This window comes from Schistocerca serialis, chromosome 7 (assembly GCF_023864345.2).
Source record: "Schistocerca serialis cubense isolate TAMUIC-IGC-003099 chromosome 7, iqSchSeri2.2, whole genome shotgun sequence".
Lineage (NCBI taxonomy): Eukaryota > Metazoa > Arthropoda > Insecta > Orthoptera > Acrididae > Schistocerca > Schistocerca serialis.
Window position 1 is genome coordinate 433,666,729 of NC_064644.1, and position 14,798 is coordinate 433,681,526.

A 14,798-nucleotide genomic window follows, 5' to 3' on the forward strand; every position below is an offset into this window, starting at 1 on the left:
ATGGCATCCACTTGTGTAAGTGGAAATAGATAATACAGAGATGAATGCAAAAGTTATTTTTTCATTAAACTTATTAGTGCCACGATACTTTTACATTTCTGTAACATTGCACACAGTTTTTCTTGCAACATATAGCTACAAAGTTATCTTCCAAGCAGACATGGGACTGCTTTTATGGTCAATAATTAAAACTTCTGGGCTACAAGGCCATGGTCAAACAGTAGAAATTCTTTCTCCTAACGTTTCGTTGCCAACTCCGGGCAGCATCTTCCGAGGTGAGTCAACGAATGGCTGCTGGGCCATGGAGGTCCTGTTTATGTAGAATGCATACAGGGTGCCACCACTCATGAAGTGAAGTGCTGTCTACAGTAAAACTATCTCTGATTAATGTCATTTCTCTCAATCAAAGGTAATCGATTCTCAAATCATTGGTACAAAGTTGACCTCGAAATTTTATCTAACTTTAAGACTTCTACTTTTCTGTTAAAATTATTGTGGTGTTTATAAATCTCTATGGCTTCTCTGCACATACTTACATAATAATGCAATGTCTTTGCCAGCACACTTGTCTCACTAAATTTTATTTCATGATCACCATCTTCAAAAACACCCTTGGCTACAGCTGATTTGTCGATGTGTTCCAGACAACAGTTCCTTTTGTGTTAAGTTAGGTGGGTATTAACACTTCTTTTTGTTGTTCCAATATAAACCTTACCACAACTACATAGAATTTTATACACCCCAGGGGTTGCAAAAGGGTGTTGTGTGTCTTTTGCTGATCTTAAACATTCACTGATCTTTTTTTAGGTCTAAAGATTGTTTCAACTCAAAACTTGGTCAAAACTTTTCCAATACAGTCTGTAATATTGTGGATAAATGGAAGAAAAACTTTCCCTGTTGTTGTCGGGTATTTTCGGACACTTTTCTTCTGGGATAGAGTGGTCTGTCTATTTCATGATCAGTGTATCCATTTTTCTTAAAAACTGTTAGCAAATGATTCAGTTCCTCTTGCAAATAAACTGGTTCACAGATTTTATTGGCCCTGTCCACCAAAGTTTTAACAACACCTCTCTTCTGCCTGAGACACTGTGATGAGCCTTTTCATTTCGTACTTTTATGTTTTCGTTTTTTTAAAGGCAAAGAGAAAAGGTGAAGCAGTAGCCCAGCGTAGGGCCTGCATTTACCATCATATGTTTTTGATTTTCAAATGTTAAAAAAGTAAGATGTTTTTCTTGTCACTCAGTAGGAGGAGGGACTTGCTCTCTGCTAGTGAACGGAGGTAGCCATTTTGGGCGATGTGAATAAGTGAAGAGTATGTATTTTCTTTGTGTGTCGAACAAAACAATACAGTATTATTTTATTAACTCAAATATTGTATGAGTTATTATTTCAAGTAGTAATGTAATAAGAAGAACTGAAGCCCACCTGTATACTTCGGAAAATTTATGAAGTTCCGATTAACGCAACATGAACACGGTCAAGATTTTATAGGTGGATACGGTGATCGGACATAAAATTATTAATTGGTAAGCATAAATATACCACAAGAGAAAGACTATTTCATTTATGTGAAACTAATATAAAAGGATTCTTTACCCGTTTACAGGCATAGCCCAGCTTATTGTGCTTGTCCAATTGCCGAAAAAATAATCTCATTAATTCAATATGTCTAAAAAGCCACACACTTTATTTTTTTATTATTATATGTTTTTTATTTTATTATAATATGCCAATAATGAGGTAGATAGAGCATCTAGTTGTGGTAAGATTTATATTGGAATAACAAAAATAAGTGTTAATACCCACCTAACTTATCACAAAAAGAACTGTTGTCCAGGACACACCGACAAATCAACTGCCGACAAACGTGTTTTTGAAGATGGTGATCATGAAATAAAATTTAGTGAGACAAGTGTGCTGGCTAAGACATTGCGTTGTTATGCACATATGTACAGAGAAGCCATAGAGATTTATAAACACCACAATAACTTTAACAGAAAAGAAGAAGGCTTAATGTTTGATAAGATACGGGAGTTGACTTTGTACCAATGATGTCACAATCGATTACCTTTGATTGAGAGAAATGACAGTAGTCAGAGATAGTTTCACTGTCGACAGCACATGATGAGTGGTGCGCTCTACATAAACGAGACTTCCATGGCTCAGCAGCCAGTCATTGACTCACCTCAGAAGATGTTGCCTGCAGTTGGCAACAAAATGTCAGGAGAAAGAATTTCTACTGTTTGACCATGGCCTCTTAGCCAGTAAGTTTTAATTAATTAAGATACCAGCCATGAAAGCCTACACATTATGATTACTTTTATGGTGTTAGACTATACAGATATATAGATGAGGACCATTACCAGATACTTGAGAATCTTTGTAAACAGAATCACGTAACAGTGATTACATTCAAACTGACTCCTCCTCCCACTCCTCTTGTCCTGAAATGCCCATTTCTATCTTCGAATACATAAAAAAGAATTGTGCATATGGCTTGATGGTTGCTTTTCTTCCTTTCTTTTTTTTCGCACCAGAAGATCTCTTCTGGGGTGTTTGGCCTTTTGGCACAAGTCATTCTACTTGACCCCACTTTGGTGAAATGTGCATTGTTGATGATGAAATCATGACAATTATCATTATAACACACACACACACACACACACACACACACAAACAACCAGAGCCGAGTGGAGGAAATTCCCAACCTACCTGGAAATCAGACCTGGGGCTTTGTGACTGAGTCAGCAAAGCTAATCACAAGACCGTGAGCTTCTGACGAAGTATCAAACTCTGTTTGAAATAAATACAAGTGACTTACGTGTGTGAGCTCAGTTTGTAGTTCACATTGTTTTCCATGGACACTCTAAACGCGTGCTGGTTTATGCCAGAACAGCCCCTCCACAAGTGAGGTGGCATAGGAGGAGGAGGGTTCAAATCACTTCTCAGCCATCTATATTTGTGTTTCCCAGGACTTCCCTTTATCACTTAATTAAATGCAAGAATGATTCCTTCAAAAAGGTCATGACCAGTTTCCTGCCCACTTCCTGTCCAGTCTGATCTCATTTATTCCACCTCAAACAATTAGATCTAGAACTACTAGGTGCAAAAGTGCGCAAAGGTGCAAAGATGAAAATTTATTGTTGATTGTATGTATGGAAATTAAGTCCCATGCTTCTTGACAGAGCATAGGGGAATGATGCGGGAGACCCGCACTGCCATTCTAGGGAAGGTCCTAATGGAGGTGGTTTGCTGTTGCCTTCCTCCAACCGTAAAGGGGATGAATGATGATGATGATGATGATGATGATGATGATGATGATGATGAAGACGACACAGCAACACCCAGTCATCTTGGGGCAGGTGAAGATACCTGATCCCGTCGGGAATCGAACCCGGCACCCTGTGCTCGAGAAGCAGGAACGCTACTGCGAGAGCACTAGCAGTGGACGATTGTATGTATATGTCATTAAATTGCAGACCTCTCAGAAACAAAAAGTACAGCCATACACAACCTCAAAACAGATTCTGACAGAAACATCCTACCTGCAGACAAAGGTTCCACCACTGTCATTATGAACTGTAGTGACTACCTGGTGGAAGGCCACTGTGCCAGTCGTCTGACTCCTCCACTGATAAACTCTGTCAGAATGATCCCATCCCAGAAATCCAGTCTATCCTCCAATCCCTGCTTAAAGCCTTAGGCCCTACTCAGCACCTCTCCTTTGATTCCATATTTGTCTTCACTCCTATGACATCCTTCACCCCCACATTCTACAAGCTCCCCAAAATCCACAAACCGAACAGTCCTTGAGGCCCATTGCAGTTGGTTATTGTGCTCCCACTTAAAGAATTTCGGCCCTCATTGACAACACCTCCAACCAGCTGCTCGAAATCTAGCCACCCACTTCGAAGTTACCAACCATTTCGTTCACCAACTCTCCACAGTCCTCACACCTTTACCTCCTGGATCCCTACTCATCACTGCTGATGCCCCTTCTCCATACACCAGCATCCTTGGTGCCCATGGCCTTGCCACTAATGAACACTGCCTTTCCCAATCTCCTTCAGACTCTGAACCCACTAACTCATTCCTCATATACCTTACTGTCTTCTTCCTAATGCACAATTAATTCTCCTTTGAAGGGGCGGTATACAAACTAATCCACGGCACAGCCATGAGCACCTGCATGGCACCCTCCTATGCCAAGCTATTTATGGGTAACCAGAGAAACCTTCCTAGCCTCCAAAAACCACAACTGTCTGTTTCAGATTCATTGATGAAATCTTCATTATCCAAACTCAGGGTCCAGACACCCTATCCTCATTCCTTCACAGCATCAACACTTTCTCTCCCATCTGCTTTATCTGGTACCCCTCAACCCAGTGTTCCACCATCCTGGGTGTTAGCCTCTGCCTCTCTAATGGCTCCATCCACACCTTTTTCCGCATTAAACTCAGTGACCACCAACAGTACCTGCATTTTGACAGTGACCATCCCATGCACACCAAAAAATCTCTTCCATACAGCCTTGTCATCCAGGGACAATGTATATGCAGTAACAAGAACTCCCTTGCCCAATATGCTAAAGGCGTCACAGACAGGCACTATCCTCAGACCTAATTCTCAGACAGATTTCCTGTGCCATATCCCCACACACCGCCAACCCCCACCCCCCACCCCTCCGGCCAAGAAACAGCTACTCCAGAGTAGCCCCCTTCATCACCCAATGCCACCATGGACTGGAAAGACTGAACCACATTCTTCGTCATTCTCTGAAATAGACACATCCTACCCAAGGTCCTTCCCACTCCTCCTGAAGTGGTGTTCCATCACTCACTCAACTATCACACCATCCTAGTCCATCCCTATGCCACTCCCATTCCCAACCCATTGCCACAGGGATCATATCCTTGTGAAAGATCCAAGTACAAGACCTGACCAATCCACCCATCCAGCACTTGCTATTCCAGTCCTGTAACAAGTTTACCCTATCCCATCAGAGGCTGGCCCACCTGTGAAAGCAGCCATGTCATATTTATAACTGCTCTGCTGCAATCATTTCACAGATTTTTATGTTGGTATGACTGCCAACCAGCTGTCTACCAAAATGAATGGACACTGCCAAACTGTGGGCAAGATCAGAGTGAACCACTCTGTGGCATAACATGCAGCTGAATGTAACATGCTTGATTTCAATGGCTGCTTAATAACCCGGCCCATATGGATACTTCCCTCCACCATTAGCTTTTCTGAACTGTGCAGGTGGGAGTTATACTCGAAACACATTCTATGCTCGTGAAACCATCCAGGCCTAAATCTACAGTGACCTACATTCCCGTACCCCAATCCAGTTCGTACCCCCTCAACCTCATTGTGTGCCACTGTCTGCCAATGCACCCACTGTTCTTTTCCTCTTCTCTGGTTGTCTCCTTTTCCACTCCCTGTTCCTCCGCCTTCATCTCTCCTCCATCCCCCACAGCCTTTCAAAGTTGTGTCTGGCAGCCTTTTCCCGTAACAGTTACTATACACTCCTCCAGAGAGCATGGACTTCTCAGATGACGCACCCCCCCCCCCCCCCCCCCACCCCGCCCTGCCCTGCCCCCTTCTCCTCCGCCATCTCCCAGCCCCCACCCGCACATTCCTCTCCCTCTCCCTCATCCCATCACCGCTCCATATTGCTGCCTCCGTTTGACACGACACAGTAGCATTCAGGCCAGAGCGGCCAGAGATAGTGGTCGCGCGCGTATGTGTACGTGTGTGCGCACGCGTGGGTGCCTTCGCGCGCTTGCTCTGTCTAAATGTGTGTGTGTGTGTGTGTGTGTGTGTGTGTGTGTGTGTGTGTGTTTCCCTTTCTGAAGAAGGCTTTGGCCGAAAGCTCAATGTATAACAGTCTTTTTATTGTGCCTGTCTGTAACTCAATGTGTCATCTTTATTGTGAGTAGCAATGTATACTTTTCATAATATCGTTGATATTCTGACCTCTCAGAAAAGTACACTAAACCACTTTTTTCCCCTACCAGTGATGATTCAGAAAATATAATATTTGTAAATAGGGAAGGAATGTTCTGCATCAACTGTCACTAGAGATGCATCTTAAGATTTTAGATGGTAATCAGTCTTCTTGTTTGTTGCCAAGTCCTAAGATTTTGCTGTAGCTTCTGTTTTCTAATACTGTCTTCCTGTTTGTTAAAATGGTCCACTGTGCTTCCTCCTCAAAACATTCTTGCTTCAATTTTCACATGGTTGCTGTGTATGATGGGTCATCTTACAGTTCTTTAGTCCTTACAGCCGAAGAATTATCTGACATAGCATTTAGAAATATGCACACAACCTGAAAATTATTGGAGATAAAGACTGAAGTTTTCACCCAAGTACCTCATCTAGTGACTGGGGGAAGGTAGTAAAGAAAGTCATGATATTTGTAATTACTATGGTACTGTTGCAGATTTTTTTCATATTTTTCTTAATAGAAGGTATAAATTTGTTCACATATTAGTATTCCTGTTTTGATGCCTCACAAACTTGTTTGATAGTGTACACAGTGTGTGTCATATATTTAAGTTACAGAACATAGATTTGAGACTGGAAAACACAGTAACATGTAGGAGGCCTGATAGGTAAGCACAAGCCATACTCAATTTTATTTTGCTCCATCAGGTCACAACACATAACATGTATTGTTGTAACTTTACACCACAGTTTCTTTAAGAAAGGAAGTGACAAAACCGTTGGTTTCACTTGTTCTCCATCAGATTTCCCATAAAATATTCAGTACATATCCACCCTATGTGGCATTAGTGCCATCTGCAATAAAATACACTGTCTCATTAGCTACTACTCATTAGTTCATATAAAGACTGAAGTTATAACTGTCTTAAGTTACTCTCATCAGGGACAGACTTCACAGTATGTTTCTGCAGATACAATTTTGTAATGATATTGTTGAACTTGAAAATGGGAATACAAATAGTAGAAATGCCATCTACATCAAAAAAATTAATTTCTACTTTTTGAACTTTAAAATGCCATTATCTCACCAATAAATTGTTGTCTCACTGTACTGTTGTCGCCGGCCGAAGTGGCCGTGCGGTTAAAGGCGCTGCAGTCTGGAACCGCAAGACCGCGACGGTCGCAGGTTCGAATCCTGCCTCGGGCATGGATGTTTGTGATGCCCTTAGGTTAGTTAGGTTTAACTAGTTCTAAGTTCTAGGGGACTAATGACCTCAGCAGTTGAGTCCCATAGTGCTCAGAGCCATTTTTTTTTGTACTGTTGTCGCTTCTTTTGCAATTTGCAAAGCAAGTCGCAGGCGATGCTCAATAATAATAATAATAATAAAAAGAGCTTTGCAAAGGAAGTGGCGACACTTTCTGCGCAACCCACCACCCATCATTTTGCACGACAATGCACAGGCGCATGCAGCGCAAGCTGTGGCTGCTCTGTTTGGTCGATGGACTGGGAAATACTGTACCATCCACCATACTCCCCAGACTTAAGTACTTGTGACTTTCATTTGATTCCGAAGTTGAAGGAACCACTTTGTGGCATTCGCTTCAGAACTATTCCAGAGATTTGACAGGCAGTTGACCACTCCATTCACACCATCAACAGAACAGGCTCTGCTAACGGCATACTATGCCTTCCACATCACTGGCAATGGGTTCTACACAACGCTGGTGACTAGTTTGAAGGACAGTAACAGGTGCAAACATTTAACTCTTTTGTATCGGTTGTGAATAGATAGTTGCCACTATTTAAGTTCCAGCCTTCGTATTTCCAGATATCTTTCCTTTCTTTCTGTTAATATGAATCATAAGAAAAGGTTGGTGACGAGGAGTTATTAGAAGAGTTTTTAAGTTTACAAGTGCCAAACAGGATGTCCATTGAAACTGAAGATCCCTGGTAGGGGTGTATGAGCATTTCAGACGTAAGAAGCTTTAGTGTGCCTACATCTCAATGGTATGAAAAGTTATTCTAATTTCCTGGAAGTGTAATGTCACCTACTTTGAGGATATAATCCAGCAGATAGGTATTACCTGTCTTGTGGATAGATACCTGTTCCACACTTAGTGGACATAAAGCAGTGCCTGTGAGTGTAGCAGCATTAATGGTGACATACACGCTGTGGGTGGTGAGGCTGGCACTGCGCATTCCTCATAGAGACTAACTCCATAGACAGAATGTTTTGGTTGGTCAATGAGTTGATATACAATCCAGCCTGTGTTATGGTTGATATGCTGCAGATGCCAGCCATTGTGGAGCCTGTAGTTCTGTAGCACACTAGCCTGCTTGTCACAAGTGTCACTGGGCAGTTGTCGCTGCAGGCTATAGCCAGGGATATAACATCCCTTCCCATGAGAGAAAAGATCAGAAGCCACCTCAGTACTTGACTTGGTCGAAGATCCGGTGTTGCGTCCCTCCCTCCCCAAGGGAAAACTTGACCTGAAGTCATGAAGAGCCTTCCGGACAATTGTGTGAATGGCCCATGCATAGCTGTGAAAGCAGGTGTTGGCTCAAATGGAAACATCCGCCACAAATCTGAAAAGAAAAACATGCATTATCGTTGTCATGGAAGATCGAGTTTCATCACAGGAGTTGGCAATGAAGGCATGTTCTGGTGTGGGCCAGTGTTTTTGTTTAAATTTCTATAAGGGAGCAGCTGAAAGACAAGCAAGTCATGCTGTGGCCCTCATAAGTTGTCTCGATGGGGAGTGGTTGCAACCCTGCATGGTGTGGGGGGTCTCTGTGACTGTTGGTGTTCCCATCCAGTTGAGGATTCTTGGAGAGCTGATCATGCAGGTGTGTTGTAGAGGGTGGATCATTGGATGGTATGCTATGTCTTGCAATTTCATCTTTCTGTAAACAGTGACAGAGTAAGAGACGTGTGTCCATTCGAGATGGAAGCCCAACTGATTGCCATGAGAAGAGTGCATGGCCCTACAGAACAATTTATAAGAAACCCGACAAGGGCAGATTGCTGGCCTGAGTTTGATGTCTTGTGATAGCCAGACTTGGAGCTTGCAGAGACCATTGCATGGAAGGGGGAAGAATCAAAATGGTGTGAGGTGCAGGCAATAGAATCTGCTACCTTGTATGACCAGTTCTGGAATACAGCTTTCTGAACACAATGTTCTTGTTCCACATGGCAAACTTAAACTGAAGGAGTGAGGGAAGGTATGTGACCATGTACTACTGATGTTGGTGGGAGGGCTAAATGCTACTATCAAAGAATCGTCATCCTAATCTTCAGTACTGTGAAGCACATGCACTGTTCCCTGCAAACTGTCCGACATTTGGATGTTGCGCCATTCTGGGAAGCTAGGAACATCGAACGTGCCACACTCGGACATTGTTTGATCCATCTCCTGAATGGTAGAGTTCCATGAAATTGGTGATTCAATTGGAGATGTGGCCAGGATGTAGTTTGCAGGTGGGGATGATGGTGTTATCAAGGGTGTCATGTCAGCCATTGAAAACTCTTTGGAGAACAGCTCACTGACGCTTGACAAATGCTCGGGTAAATCAGCAGGTGGGGAAGTAATGGTGCTATAGAATAGAGTGGAGGAAACGGGTCTACTGAAGCGCAGGATACAACCCATTGGCTTTGACCGATGACTTCATAGGTTGCTCATAGATATTAATGTCTTTACTTTCCAGCCATAGATAATAAATTGGTTGTCTGCTGTGGATAAGTGCCATCATTGTACATTAAAAAAATTGAATGTGGTTTTAAATAAAATTAAATAAAATTTTTTACGTGTACATTGATTTAAATAATTGGTTGTTTGCAATTCATTCGGCACTTAATTTCATTCTTAGTGAGTTTGAGATAATTTGGACCTACAGCTTTTTATTTTAGGAGAATTTTTAGTTTTTCAGTTTCATTTGTAGGTATGGATTTATCTATTCCAATGAATATGGATGATATAAAGGAGGCTGTGGGCATAGACATGTTGGCCGTGATTTGATTTTTACAAATGTGTGGTCTTGTTGCCAGTTATGTTCGATGTCGTGAGTGCGGCAAACATATGTGCCTGACAAATGTGTCTGCTTGTGGTACTCATGACTTATTCGTATTGCGCTGCAGCAAAGATTGGTTGTGGCGGTCTATTAGACGAGGAATATGGTTTGAGAAATCTGAGCTCGCCTTAAGGGATATCATAAAAATTACATACTGTTGGTGTTTGAGGTATCCTGTGTGGCTGTGAATGAGCATACAGTTGTAGAAGGGTACTCTTGTTGCAGGGAAGTTTGTGCGGAGTACACAAAGTATAGGGGGCCGTTGGAGGGGGGTGGGGGTGTTATAGTCGAAATCGACAAGTCACACTTTGGCAGGAGGAAGTACAACGGAGGGGAACCTCCAGTAGGATTATGGGTTTGGGGGGCTGTAGTTTCAGGTCAAGAATGTGACAATATAGTTTTTAAAGTAGTTCCCAATCCAACGAAGGAAGTTTTGGTCACATTAATTGAAGATCACGTTGCAGAGGGTTCCGTAGTAATTTCAGATTTTTTTCTCCATATAGGGATTTGGGGAATAGGGGTTATCAGCATCTTGTTGTTAATTGCAATATTTAATTTAGATCTTTATCCACTGGGGCTTGTACAAATAGTATAGAAGTTTATTGGTCAGCTATTAAATCTGTTGTAGAGAGGGGGAAATGATGGATATCGACAGTACACAGTCACTTAGGTGAATATTCATGGAGGCGTAGTGTACCCAATATGTATTTCCCGTTTAAGTGTTTTCTTAAATGTGTGTCATCCAAAATTTGTTAGATAATTTCAGATTGGGGGGAAAGGGGGGGGGGTGTTTAATGTGTGTGTGTGTGTGTGTGTGTGTGTGTGTGTGTGTGTGTGTGTGATGTTGTGTTTGTTTTGTGTGTGAGTATGTGACTTTTGTTGATGTCTTTTTTAGGCGAGCTTCGGTTTTTTTGCAGAGGAGTTTCCATGTGGTAAGTTCAGTTTTTTATTTTTTTTGTTTTACTGCAGTTCTCTATTTTGACATATTTCACTGTTGTATTACACCGATATGTTTTTGTCAACTGCAGTACGTAATACAAATTTTGCAGCTGTTGCTCTTGGTCCCTCTTCCAGCACTAGTATCAGTACGATTTTTTCGAGTCTATACTAGCACTAATAAATGCGAAAAGCCCGACACACAAAATTTGTATCCTGTACTTCAGCTGACATATAATGGTCAACTGAAGTATGGGGTACTGGTACTATCTAGACAAAAAGAGCGATATATGTAACATTGATGTGATTTACCTATGTAGGTCAACTGAAGAGCAGAATACAAATGTTACTTAGTACGTTATTTTTCATCTTCCGTAGCACTAGTATCCTATTCTTCAGTTGACATACATAGGTCAATTAAAGTACAGAATACCTATGTTATAAATGTTGTTATTTCCCATTCTCTAGTACTATTATTCTATTTTTCAGTTGACCTATGTAGCTCAACTAAACAATGGGATACAAATTTCACTGCTGTTGGTTTTCTTGTTGTCGCTAGCAAGACTATAACTTTCAGTCGATACTATGAGCGTCCAAAAAAAGAGCGTCTTGTGCCTTGGCGTAGTTCAAGTGAGGTACACGTTTCCAATGTAACGTTCATGGATTTCCTTGTCAACTGAAGTAGGGGATACAAATATTACGTACGTAGATATTTCTGCCGTCGGTAGTACTACTATCTATGTAACATATTATCAGTGGTAGCGGGGGTGAAAGAAAAAACACATGTAAAATTTGTATCCCGTACTCCAGTTGACCTATATAGTTCAACTGAACAACAGCATACTAATGCTAACGAAAACGAAGAAATCGACACATGTTAAATTTGTATCCAATACTGCAGTTAACCTATACAGCTCGACTGAGGTTAGAGATACAACTCATATATATCTGACGTGAGGTATTCTATGCTACTACAACTTCTATCACTTTTTCCCCCTTTATTTTCCACAGAAGTGCTAGGACACAAACAAGCGATATCCTTAACATTAAGCTCAAAATACCACTGGCATTGATATATGTCTACCATATTTTTTCTCTCCTGTGTTCCTTTTTTTCTGAACACTCCTCTCAGCTGTTACAATTCTGTAATAAATGATCTCTGGCAAATTCTGACTTCATTGGTCAAAGCTGACAGGTCATATCCCGTTCTTCAGGAGACCTGAGGAAACCAAGGAGCTTGTGCATGCATTGGGTGCAGTAATCCAATGTGTAATTTATACATAAGAGGAATCAATATTGTTATGAGATACTCTCCCTTGGAAAGTACTGGTTTCCAGAAATGGTGTCACAGGCAGATTGAATTGTTTTAAGCTTGTAGGCATATTGTAATGGGGCTTTGTAAATTTGTTGTGCCCAGAGGGCATATATTGGTACTGTGATGGCTGCAAAACTTTGGACTTTGTGTTTGTTTAAGAGGATGAAGGACTGGCAGAAAATCCTCTAGAGTTGGAAATGACATTCCTTGATATTAATTGTGAGTATGATTAAATCGTTGAAGAATAATATGCATCAGCACTGTAGCACACTAAAAGAAAAGATCTTCTAGTAGTGTCACCTTAAATTGTGGAGGCTGCGAAACATTGCTCCAGCCTTGTGATGGAGGCTGGCCATGGCTTAATCTCCTTACTGAATTCTTGGAATGGCAGAGGTAATGTTGTTCTTGTGTGGGGGTAGGGTAATGCCCGGGTGGGCCAAAGTTTTCAAAAGAGCCTCGTGTTCCTGCCAATGTGCTGGATGGAAAGTGGTAAGTGTGTCAGCATTTCTTGCTTCTGTGTTGCCATGCTGAAAAGAGAAAACTTGCTTAGTACCCTTGGAATTTGTGTGGTGAACTGGCAATAAAGTTCTGAAAATGTCTTTGTGCGAAATGACTATGCAGAGAGTGTATATAACATTCACTTAGAAGATAGTGAATCTAGTGTTCACAGATCACGAGTTTATACGATCAGCGAGGATAGTAAAAAATCTAGCAGGATGTCAGTCTGTGACAGTAGTTACCTGGTACAATCACAAATTCAAAGTCAACTGGCATATACTGTTCCATAAACACAGTGCCAAAGTGAGGCCTAGAACGGTGGTGGTGGTACCTCCAGCTGCAACTGCTGGTGGCTTGTTGTGGTGCTGTTGTGGTGATTCTCCTCGGTTGGTGCCATTGTTGGAACTGATAAGATGCTGTGCTGAGTAGATCCTAGATTAGAGCTGCAACTAGAACTCAGGACTCTGTAAGTTGTAGATTCCACTGATTCAGCAAACTGAACTAACTCACAAGTAGCCCTTTTTCAGAAGAATTTTGTGTTCTTGCCAATGTGCTGGATGGAAAGCAGTAGGTGTGTCAGCATTTCTTGTTTCTGTGTTGCCTTGCTGAAACGAGAAAACTTGTTTAGTACCCTTGCAATTTGTGTCGTCTTAAGCACACACCTGGTGGACAGATAACTGTTTCGTGTTTGGCAAACAAGAGATCAGCAGATACTATGTAGTGCCTGTTAATCTAGTACCATTAACAGTGATACATTCACTGCAGAATGTGAGGCTTGCTCCGCGTGTTTTTCATGGCAACTGCTAGATGTCAATTCTTGACCCTGTGCTGGACACGTGGGGTCTTTTGAGACCCATGTCCCTTATATACTTGTGCTTCATTACTTACTGTAATCACTTCCTTATCGGCCCTGATATCTCTTTCCAAGCTATGATCTAAAGGACTGCTATGCAAAAACACCATTAATTTATTTCTTCAGTTTATGATAACTTAGTTCAAGAATGAACGAAAGTGGCCACTCGGGCTCTTGAACGACCCTAGCTGGTTTGACCGATTCCATGTTGCAAGAAAATGGCTGAAGTTGTCAAAACTTATTAACAATGAAGGTTGCCCATTTTTTAAGCTTCAGACAGCAATGTCGATATGAGGGAAGTAGTTGATGTTTGACTTTATCAGATAAGCTCAATATTTGTATTCAGATCTTGCAGTTTTTGATATACATATAATATAATTCATAAAAAGAAAGAAATGACTGTTCACTTGTCTTAAGTAAGTCATGAATTATGAGAATTGTTGGAAAAACTATTGTCTAATACTTAGGTTAGAAATAAATATAGCATTAATTTTTTGTTTATAGTCTGTGGAAGACTTGTTCATGGTGAAGAGGCTGATGTGGGCTAATGCTGATGTGGATAATTAAAGTATCTTTGATCTGGATGATTATGAATACTTGCCCTCAGGTAGGAAGAGAAGGAATTCAATAATGTTATGAAAAAGGAAGATAATGAAGAGGATGTCATTCACGGTGATGATGAAGCAATAGTAAGTACTGACAACACAATGAAAGATTATATCACTGGAAAAAATTGAATGATTTGGTGCAATGAGCCTCCAACTAAATGCCCAACTCCAGCTTGTAATATAATTTGGGATAAACCTGGTCGTAAAAGCCACCATCTAGTTTGATAAAAGAAGCTGTAAAGCTTTTAATTGTCCTAGAAATAATATCTGCTGTGGTAAGGGGAAACAAACAAGATGCTAGGTGAATCTACATGTGGAATGAAGAATGTCTTAAAATGAGGTCTGTTCAAAAGCTATACGACTTTATGTTTTATTGTTGAAACCAGCAATGGTATTGAGGTGCATGTGCTCTCTGTTTGTAAGCATATATTGTGTGCATGCCTGAATTTTTTCATGACTGTGGAAACAACCAGTTGCTGGCTATCTGTTGACCAGTGAACACATGTAAGTGGAAGTTGTTGGATTTTGTGTAGTTGGTAAGTGACAGGAAAAGTGAAACAACATTAT